Source organism: Ascaphus truei, chromosome 8, assembly GCF_040206685.1.
Source record: "Ascaphus truei isolate aAscTru1 chromosome 8, aAscTru1.hap1, whole genome shotgun sequence".
NCBI classification, from domain to species: Eukaryota; Metazoa; Chordata; class Amphibia; order Anura; family Ascaphidae; genus Ascaphus; species Ascaphus truei.
This window is the reverse complement of record NC_134490.1, coordinates 20,174,845-20,198,143: the sequence shown is the minus strand read 5'-3', so window position 1 is coordinate 20,198,143 and position 23,299 is coordinate 20,174,845. Positions and strand designations below refer to the sequence as shown.

Genomic DNA, 23,299 nt, shown 5'->3' with positions numbered 1-23,299 from the left:
TTACCTGTTGGTTGTATATATGTATATATAGGGAACCATGTTGAATGGTTTTGAAGCAAAAGGTGGCACTGTGTGCTCATTTGCATGTCATTTCCCAGGATCCCTAGCTGCAGTGGAAGCGCTGGGTGATGATGGTGAAAGATGGGGTTGTAGACCTGTAAGACATGCAAATGAGCATACAGTAATATTTCCATTTGCTACAGTATATGCTTTGCTGTGGAGAGTTTTTGTCACTTTTTTTACCCACCATAACGTAACTAAGTATATATATATATATACTTAACTACTATATATATATATATATAATATGGTTGGCAAAGAGATGCCACCATCTGACCTGTATCTACGCTCTCTACTAGTATACCAGTAAATCCGTTCCGATTTGGTTAATACCCTTATATTACATTGACTATATGTGTGGGCAGCGAATATATAGCACTATCTAACATGTCTCTGTCATGTGTAATTTTGTGTTCCTCTGGGTATTTCTTCTTGGGTAGCATGTATCGTCCGCCTAGTGAAGTCAAGTGGGGATAACTACTGTACCTCTTTATCGTCTTGTGATATATTACCAAACAGTGATACTGACTAATGATTACTATCTGATATGCCTCTATCAAGGTCTTACATGCCACTCGTCAGAACCAGTTTGGGCACTGTCCCACATCATTTTTTTTATATACTGGAAAATTATTGCATTTTTGTGTGAACAACTTACACCATTTGTAAAAGCAACATGGGAAGTAAGCTCAGACAGTCCCCGCCTGAGTCAAGTCAGGTCATACCACCCATTAATCTCCTGGAAAAGCAGCTGAAGATTCAGGACATATTTAAAAAGACAGTTCTAGTTCTAGATAAATTGGCCTAGTTGGTAACCTGTTTTCTATGCTTAATGAGGACCCAAGAATGTCTACTATGTTGAAATCTGACCAGTACATTAAAAAAATATGTTTTTCTTGTATAGCGCTGACAATGCACATAATGTTTGCAGGCACAATGCATCCCTGCCCCGTAGAGTATGTAGCGCTGCTTGCCCCTCCCCCCCTTCCTCTGGGAGATCTGGCCATTGCTACCAGTGATGTGGTGCTTCATACCTGTTAGGTTCCAGGAGTTTCGGAGGGTCCGCGTTGGTATGGGGAAACAGGACAGGCTTTTGGGGTGTCTTAAGGCTGTGTTCTTCACTGGTGCTAGCGTCTCCATTCACAGCAGGCTCCAGCATGGCTGGAGACAGTCCCCACTGTGAAAGTCATCAAGCATACCCCTACCCAATAGACTGTAGACTCAGGCAGGGGTATATAAAACAGGATCCTTTTATTGCATCCACTGCAAGTGTTATTACAGCGAATACATTTCTCAGCCTAGGACCCCAGGCCTCTGGATGGTACTTTGGCCCTCTGTTAGAAATCAGGCCTCTCAGTAGTCTGGTGGTAATATCAGCCCCCTTAAGGGGCTCTAGGGCACGTCTCTATCCCTTGAGGGAGAGACTAGAACTCACTCTAATTTAGGGTGCCTCCTCCTTAGGGCAGAAGGGGAGGGTACCTGGGCTGCACACGGATTGGTTAACTAACAGACCACGTCCCACCTCCACTCTTGCCACTCAAGGAGGCTGCATGAGGGGCGGGGGTAAACCCCACAGGATAGCCTGCCACCTTCTGCAGCTACCAGGACTTACATGACAGGAGGCAGAAAGATAGCCGGGACCAGCCATGGCTACAAGTATATCATAAAAGTTTTGGTGCCCAAGACAATAAAGTCACTTGCCCAAGTTCACAAGGAGTTGATACCAGGAGTTGAAGCAGGCTTGCAAAGTCGTGTCCTTGTTTCCAGTCACTACCTCTACTCACTGAACCACTTTTTGGCAATCACTGACCCTCAGTTAAGTTGTCTTCTTTTCTTCCACCAGACAAATGCAAACACCTGCAAAGAGCTCATTGTGTCCAAGATGTCAGCTCATATGTCCCATCATGGACCTCATTGTCCCTCAGCTTCTCCTGTTGCTACTGTTGTGTCTCATGCTGTAGGAGAAGAACTTTAAAAAGCAGTATTGGTGCGATAAGAACACATAACTGAACTATCACCCTGAGGTAACTGATACAGAAAACATCTGATCAGGTTCGAAGGATATACCCAAAGATCCTTCCGCCAAGACTGAAACCTTCTTAATTTCTAGAACCGTGGAAGATTATTTCATTGATAACAGAGAGGTTGACATCAGGGCCAGCCTGTTTATATACTGTGAGGAAAGGAGAGTGGCCAGGGTTATCTCAGGGGTTCTCAACTCCAGTCCTCAAGCCCCCCCCCGCCCCCCCAACAGGTCAGGTTTTCAGGATATCCCAACTTCAGCACAGGTGACTCAATCAGAGTCAATTCTTGACCAATGTTGGCAGCATCTAGTTCTCTGCTACTTGAACTGGAAATGTAAGCCTACATTAAATACATACAGAAAACTGGATTCCCACTGTGCCAGTTCATGGACATTATATCTAGAATACAGGATTGACTCGCAATATCGTGTCTTTAAGATATATGTATGTATATCATTATTTGGACAGCGCCATCCATGTACACACTGTAGTAATACACGTGACAAAATAATAGCAGACGTAACAGGAATAAGCGCTACAGACATAATAAATAAACATTTGGAAAGGGAGTCGCTGCCCTGAAGAGCTTACAGTCTAATATATCATTTTAGTTCCCCCAAAAAGGTGTCAGTATAGTGTTAGTTCTGTCTTTCTTTGCAGATTTGCACCAGGTCTAACGACTGGCGCAATGTACTGTAATTCCTGAAGTGGACTGGTTCTGGAGAAGCTAACGTTTTCTTGCATCTTTCCCTTTTGTTGTAGAGTTATAAAGCAGACACGTTAAATGCGTTAGGTACCTGCAATTCACGAGGCATTTCTCTTCCAATGATCTGAACGAGCTAAAGTTGGGGAAGTTAGGTTAGCCAGAACTATGCAGCAAATAAAGTGAACCCAATGGCATTATTGTAAAGGTGTTTTCATGTGTATATTTTATTCTATGTCCATGAGTTCAAACAGCACCTTAGTTTTGCTATTGAAAAGGGTTTGTTACAGATTGGGGTTTGCTCAATATTGTCCTAGCTAGTGAAGTGAGAAACATTCGCACAACTTTGCTCATGTGACATTGTTTATTTAGATTTTTTTTTTTAAGTAACAAAAACTTGGTGAAAATGGTGACATTTTGCAAAATTGTGGGAAAGGTGCCACATTTTTCTATTAAAATGCACCCCGTTAAAAAAATGTTCTAAATTGCGAAACTCATGGAAATATCGATATATGACAAATACAGTATATAACAAATCTGGAGCACTTCAGAATGCCCTGTTTAGGTATATTTATCAACTCAATCCGACAGGGAGGAGTTACCGCCATTTTTAGAATGTTTGCACACATCAGTTGCCTTGTATACTTCAACAATTCCATCCTAAATATAAGGGCCTCCCTATGTAACTTCAAAATATTCTAAGATTCCATCTTAAAAGTACAGGTAGTCCTCGCTATCCAACGTTTCACTTTACAACGAATGGCATATCCAACGCTTTACAATGCAACCCTATGGGACGTTTTTCGACGCCGGAATGTGTTATCCAATGCTCACCGCCACTGATTAACATGGGACTCACTTAACAACGGTTTCACTATCCAACGCTACTTCCAGAACGGATTCCGTTGGATAACAGAGGACTGCCTGTAATTCAAAGGTTAAGCAGCTGTATTGTCTTGGAGGAGTATAGAATTATTGTAGTTAGTCATACCTTTTAATAGGCCAAGAAGAGTTCGCTAAAATAGTAGTGTATGGGGCATTTACAGGCTACAATACTATAATCAGGGCTGCCTTGATGTCGTTGCAGAAGCCCCGCGCCCTTCCCTACAACATTTAAACTGTGATTGACTCTGTAAGTGCCAGCATCTCCTTCTGCTTTCATGTGACGAGGTGTCACCATGAGGACGCAACGTCACATGACGCCATCGATGTCTCAATGCGATGCAGCAGGAGCAGATGTCTGCTCCGGCTACGGTAAGAGGCCCCCACCAAACTCCCAGCCGGCCTTGACTATATTCACACTCTTACAAATCAGGATCAACCATCTCGCACACATCAGCTACCTTCATACCATTCAATGGTTTCACCATCATAGGGCCAGATGCCCCAAACTGCGATAAATCAGGTCTCATAACATGACCTTACATAAAACAGGAACGGACATTATGTTCCCAGAGTTAACGTGGTGTCCTCAAAGCTACATTACATGCGAAAAGAACGTCAGAAATACATCTCATTAGCATGGGCTCCACTTCAGATGAAATAGAATAGTGGGTGAGGATTTAAACAAGTTACACAAAATAAACTCTGAGGCAGTAGGGAGCTGTCTGAGATGAAAGAGACGAGGTGACTCCAATACTGATGCCTCTGACAGGTGAGAGATAACAGCTGAGGCAGTGGGGGAGGGACATACTTGAATAGAAAGGGGATTTGGTGAGTAGTATTAAACTTCATGATGGATGAGATGGGGAGCTGACTACACAGCATTCTCTGCCTGCCTACTTTGTTAAGATTTGTAATATAGACAATAAAGGGAGGGAATGGTCAAGCACAATGAACGACCTGTATTATCAGGTTAATTCTGTTTACAAACGGATAAATATTACATTGCTGTCATATAAAACAGAATCAATACCAACTCCCCCCATCACTGGTCTGCTACTTCGAAAATCAATCCCTCCCCCTGACTACACTGTTATCTGTTTTTCAGGGTGACAGGGGGGTCAGTGGGTTATTGAAGTATATATGAATTTACAATATTAACAACTCACCATGGTTTGTTCGTGGGTTCACAGTGAATTAATTACCTGTTTAAGAAGCCATGAAAAAATCAATCCATGACATTTTTTCCTCTCTGTTTTGAGAATAAGAGATCTTGTCTACCGTTATCAGATGGAATTTAAAGGGACACTTAGTCTCCTGTTTTGTGTTCAATGCCTCCACCCTACATTGAACGAATTGCCATCTTTCTTCACTGCAAATGTTTGTGTTATATGTACATTATATTTATATAATGACAGCAATGTGGATCGAATTATATACGGGGCTATATTTGTGGAGGGGGTCTGGACTCCAGCACCTTTTGTTAGAGATCCACAAGAAACTCTATAAAGTGATTATCATTATGGGGCTGAAATACTAACTGGAAGGGGATCAATTCTACCGCATCCCTTTATTTAATGCGGCATTTTGTTTTTCTGATTTTAGGTCTCCCTGAAGTTACCCACGGAAATATTTGCAGATTTGTGATTTTTTTTTTAAAAGAATGCCACATTTCTTGGAAGAGAAATAAGTCGATATATCCAAAAGTATAATCACCTGTGCCAGACTTTTTATAAGGAAATAATACCGCCAAAGTTAAATAGACTGCCCCCCCCGTTAACATTTTTTGACCAAACAATACAGACAGTCAAAAAAATTTAGGAAACTGAAGAACATGAAAACAAAAGAATAAAAGTTATGTTGTGGGTCAAAGGTATAAATAATAACAAAAATATAACAGAAAAGAAAAAGCTTTTAAGGACATCCCAGCTTCAGCACAGGTGGCTTAACCAGTGGTCTGAACCACCGATTTGGCCACTGGTGCTGAAGCAGGGATATCCAGAAAACCAGACCTGTTGGGGGGTCGAGAACTGGAGTTGAGAACCCCTGCATTAGGGATAGAAGTTGCATTACAATGAGAATCAGAGAGGGGCTTATTTATCAAAATTGGTGCGAATATAGCACCAGATTAATCAGAGAAATATATATTTGAAAGCTGTTATTTTGTGTCTGCGTTTGATAGATCTGGTGCTGTTTTTTTTTTTTTTTTGCACCATCCAGGCCTTTTTTTTACTTTGATAAACGGCCTCCGTCATTTCAGGGGACTAGTTTAATCCAACAAAGCTTTCAAATAGCTCATTATTTTGTCTATTAGTACCTTAATGAAACTATGTGCGCCCAACAAGCTAACACCACCATTGATTAACTGTGAAAATATTGATTTTGTAATAAATACATTAGTTTAGTGCTGGATTTTAAAAAATAGGGTATTTTGTGGTTTGATGGGCGCGTTTAGGGGAGTATGGGGGACCTTAAACTGTTGTGTAAACTTCTCAGTTCTCCAGGAAAAATCTGGCTCAATAAAATATGTTGTATACCTCTTTAAGGGCCACCAGAAGGTCAGGTTTTCAGGATATCCCTGCTTCAGCGCAGGTTGGCGTCAGCAATGGCTCAGTCTTCGACTGAGATGAAACTTAGATGCTGATCTAGATGAAAAGACAATAAGTTTTTAGGATACGGGGGTTGAGAAACATAATTTCTTTTTAACGATTTGCAGGTTGTGACACCTTTACTGCAAGTCAAAGGGGTGGCCAACTCCAGTCCTCAAGGGCCACCAAGAGGGCACGTTTTCATGATATCCCTGCTTCAGCAAAGACAAATTCTCCCACACAGGAAGAAGCGGCTGTGCACTGCCAACATGGACGTGCCCAAAAAGAAGCTGATACTGCCGGGTCACTAAAACGAGCACTTTATTGTAGTCACTGTGCCATATACAAACAACAGGAACCTCGAGGGGAACCTCTGACGCGTTTCGTGCTGCAAAGCACTTTGTCAAAGAGGCGCATAATGAGATCCAGTTGACATTATTCCGGATTAAGAATATTGGACATTTTTGACCTTTTATTTTATTGAATAGAAACATGCATATTCATTCTCTAAGTTGTCAATGTAGCTTTTGAGCCCTGGTTTTTGGAGATTAATCATCCATTTCTCTTCTATCCCTGCTTCAGCACAGGTGGCTCAAGCCACCTGCGCTGAAGCAGGGATATCCTGAAAACCTGACCTGTTGGTGGCCCTTGAGGACCGACGTTGCCCACCCTTGTGTTATAAAGACTTGGCACAAAACTTGCGTGATATAATCTCTAAAGAGAAAACCAGACAAACTATTGACTTTAAGGCCGATTCCCAGAGCCGGAGAAGAACTTCTGAGCTCTGATCTTATCAAATAACACATTGGTGGCCATCTTTAATGCGCCCGGCAAAATAATATTACGCACCTACGTTTTTCGGGGGCCTGAAAAAGAGACCAGGCAACTTGACAGTGGGATGTGGTTCCGACAGGGGGAAAAAAAGAAGGAAAGTAACCGTCGTGTCTCAAAGACAAATATTGTTTTTGAAAGCGTTTTAAATAGAACCGGGGCTTTCCGGGCTGTAATTATTTTTGCCGGGAGAAGCTGCAAATTGGATTAAGAAGCTGAGTTGCAGTTGAGTGAGCTCTTCTCTATTGCTCCACCTGGCGGGCTTCTGTACGATAACAAAAAAGAAAAAAAAAGAAGAAGTAGTGTGCGGTGGAAATGGATTTGGGATTCCGCTTCACAGCCATGAGTTCCTGGTGGGGGGAAAAAATGCATTTTTTTTTTCCTTCGGCAGACGGGCCTGGCACGGACTCACTTGCAGTATCTGTCCTGTGTTCGTATCATCTGCTGCCGCTGTTCCGGAAACGTGGTTTGCTGGGTTATCAAGGCAAGGGGAGGGGAGGGGGTGAAGGGAATAAATAAATAAGTGTTCGCTGAGCTCCCTCTCTTCCTGTCTTTGAGGCTTAGATGAAAAGCCATCTCTTTTTTTTTAAGGAGGTGTTTTAGGCACATGGAGTCAAACGGCCCTATTTAATATGCTTCAATATGGCTACAAGAAGTCTTGAACAGTGATTTCTCCATATGTTTAACAGGTGTAGGATTGTCTGACATTTATTTCAGTGGGACTTTAAGTGTTTTTCCCCCAGAGAAGATGGCTTTGCGGCAAAGTGAATGGGGGCCTTATTCCAAGAAATTCAACACACATTAAGCATTGGGGCAAAGTTCTCTCTGTAATGCTCCTTCTTGCTGCTGGGGATATCTCTCCTAATCCTGGACCCAGCCATACACATACCTGCTCCCACACTCACCTCCTTGCCTCCTCCTCCCTCCCTGCTAATGGCATGAACCTATCTAATATAATACCGACCAGCCTTACAACTCACCTCTCAAAAGAAGCGTCCTAATAGCCTAGACTCAAGGCTACTGTCCCACACTCAGTCACTCCTACCAACCATCGTGGCCAAGCACTGCTATCTACTGCACTTATTCCCTCACCTGCTGTCTCTGTAACTCTCCCATTATACCACTTAGCGATTGTAAGGGATTTTCTTTCCTATTCTCTGACTTTGCTGCGCTTATTGTATTATTATAATTCCGAGGTACTGTATTGTCTTTGTAAAGCGCTGAATACACTGTCAGTGATATATAAATAAAGATATACAGTACATACATACATTTTGACCTAATTTTACAACGTGTTGCAACTTTAATAGGCAGTGGAACTATTTGTTTACAAATAAGAAAGTATTGGTACTCTCTTTGTAATTAAAAAAAAAAAGCAGTTTTACTCTACCTACACCCCTCAATAATATCCTACTGGCAAACAACCACCTTTGGCAGTAAGTATCTCTGGAAGCAGGGGGTCCCAGAGCTGAAATCAACACTGCCCAGCTCTGGAGACCCCTGCTCCAATCCTGTAATTAAAAAAATAATAATTAGAAATTTGTAAGTGCTACATGTTTGGCTGCGTTAGTGCACCAGCATTCTTTATCTTTCCCATTAATATGTCTCAGGCACTTATGCATCTACCTAATGTTTCTGTATAATTTGCATTTTACTATGAGGAGCAGGCATTCATTTTTCCTTGTGTTCACCTTCATGTATTAAACTTACAGACTCTTATCTTTGTATTATACATGTAATTCTCTGTATTTTAAATCATCTGTAGCATCAATATCTGCTTACACTAGTAGTAATACATAAAGAAAAAGAATAGTCAGATTAATTCATTGTATTGTTATCCTGGTTATTATCAAAACTAATAATAGTAAATTATATTACGTAATGTTACAGTGTACATGACTATTATTAGAATTCGTATTATACATAATATAATTACAATTCTTTTTAACATTAATGTTATAATTAGCAACCAGTATTTGCTGTGTTTGGTAAACAGAATCATACGTATTAAACATTTGCAAACACATTCACATACATATACATACTTTTTGAGCAGGAAATAATAATACATACAATATACATGAATATTTCCTGCTCAAAAAGAGAAACAAATGGGGAAAAACAGACAACCAAAAAAAAAGACAATTTAAGAAAAGAATAAAGGTCAAAAATAATCACAAATAAGTAACCCCTTACTATTAAAGTTAGTTATGTCTTTTAACCCATTTTAATTACAAAAAGAACTACTTTCCGCATAATTTGAAAGGAAATGCTACTATGTAAAGCACTGTATATTAAATGTATAAACATGGATGTCGTTGAACATTAGGTTTTAACACTTTCACGGCCGGAGGACTTGTGACCCATTACATCGGTAAAAGAGTTAACAATATAAAATAAGCTTTGCATGATGTGTGTGTTATATTAAAGCAGCAGTTACGTTGCTTTGTTATATTTCACGTGATAGAAACCAAGGTTACACATTTTCATGTTCATATCACACAGTAGGTGTAGTAAGAATGGCCTAGTGGTACTCACATGATTTTCTTTTCCCGAGCAGAGACAAGGGCAGTAAAACGTACCCTATACCCTGACAGGATGAATCTTAACAGTATTTAAAAATGTATAAATATTGACTCTTTATTTATTTAACCCCAAGATGACCGTATATGACATGTAGACTTGTCAACTCTCACCAATTTGGCTGCAGTCTCACTGATAGTTCAATAAACTGAGAAAAAGCACGTTTCGGAATCGCAACCCACTCCCCGCCCAACCCCCAAAAAGTGATTGAATATTCCTGTATTCGCTAAAATATATTTGCATCATTATATGGGAAGAGGCAGGTTATTAGCAGTGAAAAGTGCCAAAGGGCTCACATCTTTTTCCCCTTTCGCTAGTTTCTGGTATAATAGATCATTAAAAACTTGAATTATTAACCCTTTGGTGACTACAGTGATCATGCACGCCTTCATATCTGCTATGGTAACTAAAGGGTTAATAGGCCTCAAACCTCACCTCATTCTAACTATCTACCCATTGCTTGCCATGGAGGCTAGTAAGTAATTGCCATGCCCATGTCATACAAGGGGTTAATAATAATAATAATAACTTTATTTATATAGCGCTTTTCTCCCAATGGGGCTCAAAGCGCTTCACAGTTACAACAAAGGAAAAAGAAGAAAACATTTCAGGTTATAAAAGAGACCAACGAAAAAAAAATTGAGGAATAAACCTCCAAAGCTGGTGCTCAATCAATAGCAATAATGCGATAAATATGTCACATAGAAGGCATACTTTTCAATCCTTCGGTTGTATCAGTGTATAGGGGTAAGTGATACTTAGTAGCTTATAAATGTCCTTAGTGTGTTTGAAATGGACTCAGCCAGGGTGGGGGGCTAATAAGCTGTATGCAGTCCAAAGCATCTGTGGAAACGCTGCTGCAAAACGTCCCACAAGATACTCACAGAGTCTTCGATAGCTTCCCTCACCGCACCGTGTCCCACACTTCAACGCTCAGCTGGCCGGTATCCACAATGACCTGTCCGTGTTCGCCTGTTGTTGCTGATTTATGCCAGAACGCCCCCGTAGAACGCCGATACTGCGTGCTCCAGCCGATGAGTAATGCAAGAAAAATGGTCGGAATGGCGGTCACTGCTCTCCGAATCAGGATACAACCAAGCGCAGTAAAAATGAGGTAATTATTTATTCATCCAAATAGGAAAAAAGACATACACAGAGTGTATAACTCTGACGCGTTTCGTCTCCGTAGGGGAGACTTTATAAAGAACTCTCGAACTGTACGAGGCCGACTGTTCCAGAGTATGGGAGCAGCGTGGCTAAAAGCTCGGGCCCCCAAAGGAAGTTAAGGGAAATTCTGGGAATTGTTAGAAGTTAGGATAACCCTCCCACATCTCCCCAAGGGTGGCCTAACCTCCCACCACAGGACACCTACCCCCATCACCCACTCAACATACCTCCATGTAACAATGGCTACCAGCCTACTTGCCAAATATGACCAAATACAAATAATTATATATGGCATACAATGGGTAGAGAGTTAAGATGAGGTGAAATTTCAGAACCCTTTAGCTATCATAGCGGACATCAAGGCATGTGTTACTAACATATTAATGTTCTTGTGTGTCCAGTACAGGTTACCCGATAAGGTTTTTGCCATATAGATTTCCCCACTGGCCGGTTCACCACCCTAAAGTACTTGTGAAAAAATTGTGAGATCCAGGTGAGTTGCGCAATTACCTTATCACAGCACTTCAGAGTTTATTACATAGCACGTGAGTGAGTAATCTTGAGAAAATCACTCATTTGCATGCTAACTTGCAATCAGACGAAGACAGCTCCGACCTTTTACATGGAGCTAATTTGGTTACTTCTTTATTGAATCGGCTGAAAAGGCTTCGGATCGTTTTTGACATTTTCTTGCTGGGGAAAAAAAGGCCAAAGAATGCTGTTAAGAGTTTATTAAAAAGAGTCTAGACTCGAGACTTCAATTGAGTCCCACTGACAAAATATATATACAGTGGTGTGAAAAATAATGTACACCCTCTTTGAATTCTATGGTTTTACATATCAGGACATAATAACAATCATCTGTTCGTTAGCAGGTCTTAAAATTAGGTAAATATAAACCTCAGATGAACAACAACACATGACATATTACACCGTGTCATGATTTATTTAACAAAAATAAAGCCATAGTGGAGAAGCCATATGTGAAAAACTAAGTATACCTTATGATTCAATAGTTTGTAGAACCACCTTTAGCAGCAATAACTTGAAGTAATCGTTTTCTGTATGACTTTATCAGTCTCTCACATCGTTGTGGAGGAATTTTGGCCCACTCTTCTTTACAACGTTGCTTCAGTTCATTGAGGTTTGTGGGCATTTGTTTATGCACAGCTCTCTTAAGGTCCAGCCACAGCATTTCAATCGGGTTGAGGTCTGGACTTTGACTGGGCCATTGCAACACCTTGATTCTTTTCTTTTTCAGCCATTCTGTTGTAGATTTGCTGCTGTGCTTGGGATCATTGTCCTGTTGCATGGCCCAATTTCGGCCAAGCTTTAGCTGTCGGACAGATGGCCTCACATTTGACTCTAGAATACTTTGGTATACAGAGGAGTTCATTGTCGACTCAATGACTGCAAGGATCCCAGGTCCTGTGACTGCAAAACAAGCCCAAATCATCACTCCTCTACCACCGTGCTTGCTGAGGCCTGTAGAGTCTGAGATGTAACTCTTGTTTTTTTTTTTTGCAATTTCTCTGAGCATTGCACGGTCTGACCTTGGGGTGAATTTGCTGGGACGTCCACTCCTGGGAAGATTGGCAACTGTCTTGAATGTTTTCCACTTTTGAATAATCTTTCTCACTGTAGAATGATGGACTTTAAATTGTTTGGAAATGGCCTTATAACCATTCCCAGATTGATGGGCAGCAACAATTGCTTCTCTAAGATCATTGCTGATGTCTTTCCTCCTTGGCATTGTGTTAACACAAACCTGAATGCTCCAGACCAGTAAACTGCTAAAACTTCGGCTTTTATAGAGGTGGTCACACTTGCTGATGATCAAGGGCGTTTGATTAGCAGCACCTGTCTGCTACTTAGCATCTTAATTCCTATGGAAGCAGCAAGGGTGTACTTAGTTTTTCACACATGGCTTCTCCATTTTGGCTTAATTTTATTTTTTGGTACACAGGTACCTCAAATAGCTCCTTAGTAGAGGTCAAAATAGCCAACTAGACAAAAAACCCTACGCGTTTCGTAGCAACCTGGCTACTTCATCAGGGAAATGTTACTGCGTGTGAAGTCAGACGCAATATTTTACACAGACTCCAGGGAATCCAAAGAAGATGAAGATCCTAGTAAGACACTCTTCTGAGAACGGCAAAGATCCGAGTTAACATAACTCAACAACGCACATATTCTATTGTCGTTTGTGAGTGTGTAACTCAAGTTTTTTATATGCTGATTTATACTTTTCTACATTAAATAACACACTAGGGTGGTTGCACTTTTTTGTTTTGTTTTTTTTAGATCACTTTTCTCGGTCACGCAGGTCCAACTGAACCTTTTTGAACAAGCGGCACCTATCTTGGAACATTCTTTTGGACACTACTGTTGTTTTTATCATTGATATTTACAATTAATCTGTATATTTGCACATATTGTCTTTTATAGTGTTGTTTGATACATAGTAATTAATTGTTTTTCATTTATTTATCTTTATTAGCATCCACCCTTAGTTTATCATCCACCAACTTATTAGTATATCCATCACTATTATAAGTTTTGGAGCACACTTAGTTTAGTGGTTAATTAGTGGTTTCTGTTAAAAAAAAATATATAAGTATACTATATATATATACATATATATATGGTTGACAAATCACCAAAAAATCTACTCGCCACACAAAAAAATCTACTCGCCACCTAGTACCAAACGTGTGCTGCTTGGGCCAATATTTACTCGCCCGGGAGTTAAATCCACTCGCCCGGGGCGAGCAAATGTATAAGTTTGTCGAACACTGTATATATATATATATATATATATATATATATATATATATATATTATATATATATATATATATATATATACATGTATTTATTTTGTATTATATTAAAAAAAAATGAAGACATACACTATTCACAATTTTATTGCATTATTATTTTTCAGAAGTTGAGTGGTTATCATACTGCTAGAGTCCTTTATTTTGATCTTTGCACTTTATACATAGCCCACATTGGACCACCTAAAAAACACGGCTCCATAAGACACCGTGGGGGCCATTTAAGAAAGTGAAAATTAGGCAAAAATGCTTGAAAACCAGGACAATTTGCATTTATAAAGCTTGTTCTGATGAGTTTTGTTCCGCTTGCCATGTAGCCCGAGCTAAGGCTAATTGAACCACTCCGTGATTAAATTAAGGAAAAAGTGGTGTTTGTTGGCCATATTCCCATATTTTGTACACAGATTCACACCATTATTTTGCCCTTTTTTTGTCCGCCCGTCACCTATGAGATTGTTTTAGAGCTTCACTTTTCTAATAGTCATACGTATAACTCTATTATATATAAAGAGTTTAATTTGAGTGCACTGCTAAATATTTGACCAGCTTTAATTGTGTGTGTGTGAGTGTGTGTGTGTTTTATACATGTTAATTATATGAAATATATAATTTCCTTAATATCATTACTACTAATCCCTAATTATTTGTGGTATATAAGTATATATGTGGTAATATTAAACAGGTAAGTTCTATACAAATCTTCACATACAGTTGATATAATATAGAAAATGTTGATGATAATAAACTGTTTAAAGAAACCTACACACACGCACGCACGCACGCACATCTATTTATATTCCGATTCACTAACATTGACAACACAGCCTACTTAATAATATTATGCTTTGTGCTCTCACTACATTCATTGTCATTACATGTCAGAAAATACAATGGAAACGGCATTTACTCGGCGACTTGTATATGTGATACAGGCGCAGCGCACTGTCCTATTTACTACAAAACATGCCTTGGCTAAACGTGTGAACGCTAAAACTCCCTCTCAGGGACTAGTGCGGCAAAACGCATTCTGTAAAGGGGCATATTTACAAGTGGGTCTTACTCCATAAGACACCTTCCATAACTGAAGTCACCTTACAGCCCATTCCCTTCAGTGGACTTTAAAGGGCCATATTTACTATGGTAAATAGGTGTCATGGAGTAGCGTTGCTTAGTAAAGTGATGTACGGAATTTTTCACATTGTAAACTTCCCACCCTGTACACCACTATAGGGAAAGGTCAGGGCTTTTTTTTTGTGTCGGTACGCGCCGGTATTCTGTACTGTCACTTTTTCCTCTTAGTTGACCTCCTGCTCCTCATCTCCAGCGGCATCTTCTTGTAACGACACGTTGCCATGGCAACGCAGTGTCAAATGATGCCGCAACGTCAAATGATGCCATGTCGCCATGACACCGCGACGTCGGCGCCGCCGCGTGCCGCGACAAGGCGACGGAGATGAGGAGCAGGAGAAGGTAAGAGGTTGGGTACCGGCACCTTTTTATATTACAAAAAAAGCACTGGGAAAGGTATACAGGGATATAACAAATAGGTAAATATAGGAAGGAGTGAAAGTGCTGCAGTCTTGCGCTCTGGATACTTTGCTTACATAGAATCTTATCGGAATATGAAATGCCGGGAGTGAGGATATTGAAAGTGTGGAGAATCGCCTTGCATATGGAGGGGGACTGGAGGCAAAGAATAAAAAACCTTACCTCCGTTAGTAGTGCACCCTCTCCCGTAACGCTGTGTACAGGCAGATGTCCTTCAGAAGCCGTGCCGATCCTGGCAGTTGCGTGCAGGCAACTTCTGCGGCTGTGATGAAGACTCCCACGTTTCCTCGGGACAGCACTTCCTGGGTCAGATGTTGTCAGGGGAATGAATAGCAAACATAGGAAGGATCTTGATCCAGGGAGAAATATTTTTTGCATATTACTGGAGTCAGGAATTTATTTTCCCCCTAATGAGAAATAATTGGATAATATGGATTTTTCACTGTTTTTTTGTTTGTTTGCCTTCCTCTGGGTCAAAACAAATAACAAATATAGGATGAGTATCTCTGGCGACCACATTTAATAACATAGGTTGAACTCGATGGACATATGTTATTTTTCAACCTTATATCTTGATCATGTACTTTTCCAGGTAAAAACTGCATTGCAGCCCCAGTTCATACAATTACCAGAGATGCATGTATGGGAATGCCAAGGAGAACAAAACAGGAATATTTTATTAACTAAAGCTAATTTGGATTTAATTAGTCGATGATTTGACCATATCACTTTATTGGTCCAAACGCCAATATAATATTGCTGAAAACATTAAATTAGCACTAACCAAGAGGTGGGCAAGTCATAAAATTATGTGGTTAAGCTATCTCATTGCATTAGACAATGGGTCATTCTGGGCTCAGCATTTGGCTAAGTTCAAACATTTTGCTGCTTCAAATGAATTCCTAAGACAAATTGTCTGATTGAGAAAATTCGCTGTTGCTTTCCCTGGTACTAGAAATGTCATATTTAAGCTGCAGCCAGTGCATTGGGATTAGGGATGTAAATGGCTTGCATTTTGCTCTGGCTCATCTCTATCTTGGCGTTGATGGACGTAGGGTTCAGCCAAACTCAAGGCCTGGGCCTGTGGTTTTCCTGGAACGGCCAAAAGTTCAAATGCTCATATTAAGGGGTTAACCTGGTAGTTTTCATGGGAGGTCATTTTTTTAAACTCTTTACCGAAAGTATTTGGTGAATTTAAAACAACGATTTACAAAAATAAATAAAAAGGATTACAGGGTTACAGCAGGGGTTCTTCGGAGCTGAACGGGGTTAATTTCAGCTCCGGGGACCCCCTGCTTTCAGAGATACTTACCTCCATGTGGGGTGCCAGTATCTGCAGCCAGGGAACTGTGTGCCTAACGAAATTGCGTTTAAATGTCACGTGACGGGGGCCAATAGGAAGCCTTGACATCATCCCCTGCTTCTTCCTATTGGCCTGCATAATCTGGACATTTAAACAAGAAGGAGATACCGGCATCCTCAACAGAGGTAAATATCTCCGGAAGCAGGGGATCCCCGGAGCTGAAATGAACACAGTTCAGCTCCGGAGACCCCCTTCTGCAAACCCGTAAAAAAATATGTTAAAAAAATATGGTGCAATGCTACATGTTTTGCTGCTTTAAAGGGTTACAAATAGAAAAGGGAGAGTACAAATGTGATTACAGATCCTACATGTGTGTGTGACTTTTGTAAATAAATCAGTTCTGTTCTATGAAAAAATACTTGTAGCATTTAAAAAACATTTTTTTTTCATTTTTAATATATTCTAATGTATTGTATTGTATTGTAAGACTTTATTTATATAGCGCCATAAATGTACATAGCGCTTCACAGTAGTAATACATGTGGTAATCAAATAAATAACAGATAATATAAATAACAGATCATGGGAATAAGTGCTTCAGACATACTGTAAAAGTAACATTAAGGAAGGAGTCCCTGCTACGAGGAGCTTACAATCTAATTGGTAGGTAGGGAGAACGTACAGAGACAGTAGGAGGGAATACTAGTAAGTGCGTCTGCAGGGGGCCAAGCTTTATGTGTCATGTGTCCATGATTATCCAGTGCTTCTCAAATGCTTCTTTAAGCAGATGTGTCTTAAGGTGAGTCTTAAAGGTGGATAGAGAGGGTGCTAGTCGGGTATTGAGGGGAAGGGCATTCCAGAGGTGTGGGGCAGAAAGTGAGAAAGGTTTAAGGCGGGAGAGAGCTTTAGATACAAAGGGGGTAGAAAGAAGACATCCTTGAGAAGAACGCAAGAGTCGGGATGGTGCATAGCGAGAAATTAGGGCTGAGATGTAAGGAGGGGCAGAAGAATGTAAAGCTTTAAAAGTGAGCAGGAGAATTGAGTGTGAGATACGCGATTTAATCGGAAGCCAGGAGAGGGATTTCAGGAGGGGAGATGCTGAGACAGATTTAGGAAAGAGTAGAGTGATTCTGGCAGCAGCGTTTAGGATAGATTGTAGGGGAGACAGGTGAGAGGCAGGAAGGCCGGACAGCAGGAGGTTGCAGTAATCGAGACGTGAGAGAATGAGGGCCTGAGTCAGAGTTTTAGCAGTTGAGTAACAGAGGAAAGGGCGTATCTTTGTTATATTGCGGAGGAAAAAGCGACAAGTTTTAGAAACGTTTTGAATATGAGAGGAGAATGAGAGTGAGGAATCATGTGTAACCCCTAGGCAGCGTGCGTGGGCTACTGGGTGAATGATCGTATTTCCAATAGCAATGTGGAAGGAGGTAGTAGGGCCAGGTTTGGGAGGAAGTATAAGGAGCTCTGTTTTTGCCATGTAACAAGCATTTTTGTTTCTATAGCAACCATTTACAAAGTCACATCCCCTTCCTCTTCTGAGACAGGCTCTGGCACACCCCTTTTGCCCTCTCTCCAGGAGTGCACCAATTGTATCTAGTGCCTGCCTGGTCACATGATCTTCCACACAGCTTTGCATCCTGGGTACTCTTTTGCAGCACTAACAGTGATGTAAAGAACCCTGGAGCCGAATCTTCAGCGATCAATTACAGGAGAACGGATCGATTGGCAACTTACAGTAGCTAGTCACTTGTCAGTGTGCAGATTGTATTGATGCACATATTGAATGGGAAAAAAAAATAATTTTTTAAAACTGCAGCTTCAAAAAAAAAACCCCCAATGAATCAAAGCGTAACAGTGTCTGAGATCAACACGCATTACAGTTAGAAACGTGGTCTGCTTGGCTGTGCGCCTCTGGAATGCTCTGTTAGGGCTCTTCTTCACCTTCCAAAGGCTCCTATTCAATAAGCTGCGAAGCCGCTTTCCCTGTGCTGGAGAAGATTGTAGTTCTGTCATAGCAAGTGAGATGAACAGATACACAAACGAGCAATTACCTGATCAAGTATTAACTATCTCAAATCTGTCCCCAAGCGCCTCAGCTTCCTGTACAACTCTTTCATAAACCCTACTGCTAGCGATGTTTTTAAAAAGAAAAATGGTGCTGGCTGGAACCTTAATCAAAGAAAATATGATTTAAATCAGGGCTGCCGACAGCCCTGGGTTGTTAAGCAGGAGAGTTGGGTTACATGGGCCACAGAAGTTGATCGGGTGTGGGTGCCGGGGGGGGAGGGGGGTCCGGGGGGAGGGTGGCTGGGCACCTTTCACCAGCGATGTAAATACACACCCCGGTGGCCTATAGTGGAAGTTCCGCTGGGCTACCCTCCGCCACCAGGCCTGGGACAGGCACCTCCCCCGTCCGCAGCTCTGGGTACAGTAAATAATTTGGCTTCAAGTAAATAAATGTGTGAGAAAATGTATTTATCCCCTTCCAGTAGTATTCCAGCCCCATTCCTAATCATTTCATAAATGCTATATGCTTGTTTCCCCCCCCAAAAAGGTGCCGGAACTCAGTTTCCCCCACAAAAAGAGCCCGAACATTGCATATACAAAGAACTATCTTGTAAGTTAGTCAACTTAAAGCAGAGGTGGCCAACTTCAGTCGTCAAAGACCACAAACAGGTCAGGTATTCAAGATATCCCTGCTTCAGCACAGGTGGCTCAATCAGTGGCTCAGTCAATGAGTGAGCCAAATTTACAGAAGAATGGATATCCTGAAAACTTGACTTGTGGGTGACCCTTGAGGACTGGAGTTGGTCACCCCGTGACTTAAAGGTATTACCAGCTGCAAGGAATATAAGCATCTTGGTTCTTTCATGCAAATCCTTTAAAAAATGATGTTTCGCAACCTCCCAGATCCTTAAAAGTTCCTGTCTTTTTCATCTAGTGCAGCATCAAAGTTTCCTGCTGTTGTTGTCTATGAAGCATTGTTAAATGTGTCTTTCCATCGATTACATCCTCTTGATCCCTACGTTGAGATTTAAACCATGACCTACGTCTGCTCGATATCATCTGACAGCTACGATTTGAACTCTTCAACCATGTTATGACCTGCCAAAATGGAAACACTTAGGACATAGTGTAGCTTGCCCCAATTATTGGGGGTATAGTGCAACACACGTTTATATTTGGCATGGGGCATTGCTCACTAGAATATCTGTGATTTGAAATACCTTGGCTTAAAGCATTGTATATGGCAAACTGCCACTTCGCTTGAAAATAGCATTACATGACAATATTAGTGGCATAGTCATTACTCTTGCAGCGTAAAGGATGGGATGGAATAGTTACAGTACACAGACCTTTCAAAAAGATGAGCTTCAAATTATTTTAGACCTTGTGAAAAGTCTGTGCATGGCGACGCCACAAACCCATTTACACCCTGTGTCTCTTAGTTAAGGTTAACTCCTTGTAGGGCTCATCTTTAGTAAACTACTGTATGGAGAGTGCTAAGGTGCTGGTGGATGTTTTGGGCAACAGACTAGCAATATATTTAGCACCTAGGCCCTTAAAGAAGCAATACAGGTTTTATTTATTGTTTTTATTATAGGATTGAAGCAGTGGGTCTCCGGAGCTGAACCCCATTCATTTCAGCTCTGGGACCCCCTGCTTACAGAGATACTTACTCCCCTAGGAAGCCGGTATCTGCAGAGTTTAAAGGTCCAGGTCACGCGGGCCAATACGAAGCCGCACCGGATGACATCACGGCTTCCTATTGGCCCACCTGATGCAGGCCATTTAAACGCCACCATTTATGTTAGGCACACAGTTTCCCAGGCTGCAGAGATACCGGCACCGCTACGGAGGTAAGTATCTCAGGAAGCACAGGGTCTACAGAGCTGAAATTATTGGGGTTCAGCTCAAGAGACCACCTGCTTCAATCTTGTAATAAAAAAAACAAACACTTCTTCACAAGACAAAGTTCAAAAAACCAAGAAGCGTCCACCGCAGGCGGAGACGCGGATTCAGATCCAGACTCTGGAGAAGAGACGGACGCTCCACTTACCCGCAAAGAAATGATGGCGTTTGTACAAGAAATAAAAAGCTCTTTCCACTCCGAGATGCAAAGCTTCCGCCGCAGCATCAGAGAGGAGATTGCATCCATAGGAGACCGCATTGTGGACTTGGAGGAGAAGGTGGATAACACCTCCCTTGCACAGGAGACCCAAGCGCAAGATATCGAGGAATTAAAAACTCAAGTCAAAACGATTTTCGAAAAACTGGAAGACACGGAGAATCAGTCACGGCGATAAACCTGCGGATCAGAGGTATCCCGGAAGAAGTGGACAACGCCCAATTGGACGCATATCTCACTCGGCTTTTCATGTCCCTGTTACCTGAAATATCGGAGGAAATACTTCAGATGGACAGAGCCCATGGGCTTCCTAGAAAGGCCTAGATCCAGCAAAGTCACGAGACGTGATCACACGCCTACACTACTTACATATTAAAGAAGAAATATTGAGACCCGCTAGAACCACCCCAAAGATAGAGCAGGATAATGTTCCACTCCTCATCTTTCCGGACTCGACTCAAATCACGCTGAATAAGCGGAGAATGTTCGCGCAGATCACCAACTCACTGCGGAACAATAAAATCCGCTATCGCTGGGGTTTCCCGTGCAAAATACTGGTCACCTATCAAGAGACGATGTACATTCTACTCTCACCAGAAGAAAGTGAGGAAAAACTACGATCATTGGGCCTACTCGAACCAGAGGATCCGGAGGCCTCTCAAAGGTCTCGTCAGTCACCTAAGGCACAACGCCAGGCATGGGTGAAAACACCAACCACTAGGCGAGCAAAGACCCAACCCACTTGAAGATCTAGAGCTGGAAACTTACTTAATACCCATTTAAGATGGCAGACAAGCCAAAACGTGGTCTGTATTAAGGCACTAAGCGAGACGTGGCCCACTCCAGTTACCCACCTAAAAACAAGCCAACGGTCGCGGTACCTGGAACACATCGACCAACTCGATCAAGCCACAACAACTACGACAACCTGTACATCAAGAAGTTGCCGAGTTTAGTTTTTAAGTTTCTAGAACGTACAAGTCCCAAAATCCAGGTTATTCCCTTGCTCATTGAGAAACTGTTCTTCCAAGTTACCCACAAGTTCGAGATATTCAAAGTTTGATGATCAGTTTGAACTAACCCGAACACTTAAAAGGGACTGATATACAATGTTTGTTTGGAACTGTTTTCTAGATAAAAGTGTATTTGTAATATAAGTCTATATGTTGCCTATAATAGAATTGGTCTCCCAAAGTTCAGCTACCAATTCTTTATTACTTTCTAAAATATTATAGGTTACGTTTTAGGTAACTTCTTCCATGTTATTTATCCCTCTCCCCCTGTAGACTACGAATGCAGAGCCTGCCAAACTATAGCTGCCAGTCAACCCTACTTAATGCTTCTAAAATTGAGAAAGGATATGTTGACGTAAACAGGTATAACGTTCAATGCCCCCTATTCTTGCTTTTATTTCCCTGATGTGTAAGATCACACACACAACCCACCCCGTACTCTTTGGGGTGATTTTGTTTCCCTTTTCGAAAGCTTAGCTCCCAAACAAAGGAGCACTGAGGCGCTGAGCCGCTGGGCCACTGCCCGCCCCCCTCAGGTTCATTTAACCTGTGAGTGCAAGAGACTCACACCACGGGTTCCACTATGGCTGGTCCCCCCAAACAATGTTTGGAAGCCGGGGTCCTCGGTTTACCCCTCCCTCCCCCCTCTACCCTTCCCCTCCAAGTTTTGTAAGCATTTACCACTTTTTTGGAATAATATGTATATCTCTCATTGTATATGTTCTCATACCAGATCGTTTCCAAAGACGGATGTACCGACGCTTCAACTATATGTAAGTTATCACTCTGTTCATTTGTATTACAGAACCCTGAACCACCAACATGCCGATTAATAAATATCCCAAAACACCAAGAGCTTAAACACCCCCCGAAAGAGACGTATTGCTCTTTTGGAAGCCAAAAGACTGGCAGGAGATATAATCTTGCTACAAGAAACTCATTTGAAAAAGGAGGATCAGTCACTGCTGTTCAGCAATGACTACCCCCTAGTCTACCACTCATCAGCTCCCACGAAAAAAAAATGGCGTAGCTACACTTTTCCATAAAAATCTAAACTTCAAAGTAGATAAAATTAAAAGTGATCTCGCTGGGAGAATTCTAATTAGCACAGGGTCACTGGACTCCACTGATATAACAATAGTCAACACTTATGCCCCTAATGAAAATCAAGAATCCTTTTTCCAGGAACTAACAAATTTAATTCTCTCTGTCCAGAAAGGCCTTCTAATATTAGCAGGAGATCTAAATGCAATTATGGAACCAAATCTAGATACATCTCCCAGTCCCCCTCCCGCCACAGAAAATAGTTCCCTCTACTCGGGGACTTGTATCTATGACCAAAGATCTATTGTTGGTAGACTCCTGGAGATTAGTTAATAGCAATGTAAAGGATTTCTCCTTTTTCTCTCACCCCCATAATAGCTATTCTCGAATTGACTATATCCTAATAGACCAACAAATTAGCGATAATATTTCCTCAGCAGTAATTGCCCCCTCTGCTTGGTCAGACCATTCTACGCTCATAACCAAATTAGCCGGCCTCACCCCCAAAAATAAAACAAGGTCGTGGTCCTTGAACGAATTGCTACTACTGAACCCACAAAATTTCCAACTAATAGAAAAAGAACT

At 41.4% G+C, this 23,299-nt stretch overlaps 1 long non-coding RNA gene across 1 annotated transcript in view; it reads left to right on the top strand.

Annotated features, from left to right (window-relative positions):
- LOC142500899 (uncharacterized) overlaps positions 1 to 22,443 on the top strand; it is a 118,374-nt gene extending 95,931 nt beyond the window's left edge. The window contains exons 3-4 of the long non-coding RNA XR_012803348.1: positions 21,944 to 22,033; positions 22,404 to 22,443. This is a non-coding gene — a long non-coding RNA (uncharacterized LOC142500899). The remainder of the gene's footprint in view (positions 1 to 21,943; positions 22,034 to 22,403) is intronic.
- The last annotated feature ends 856 nt before the right edge of the window (positions 22,444 to 23,299 follow it).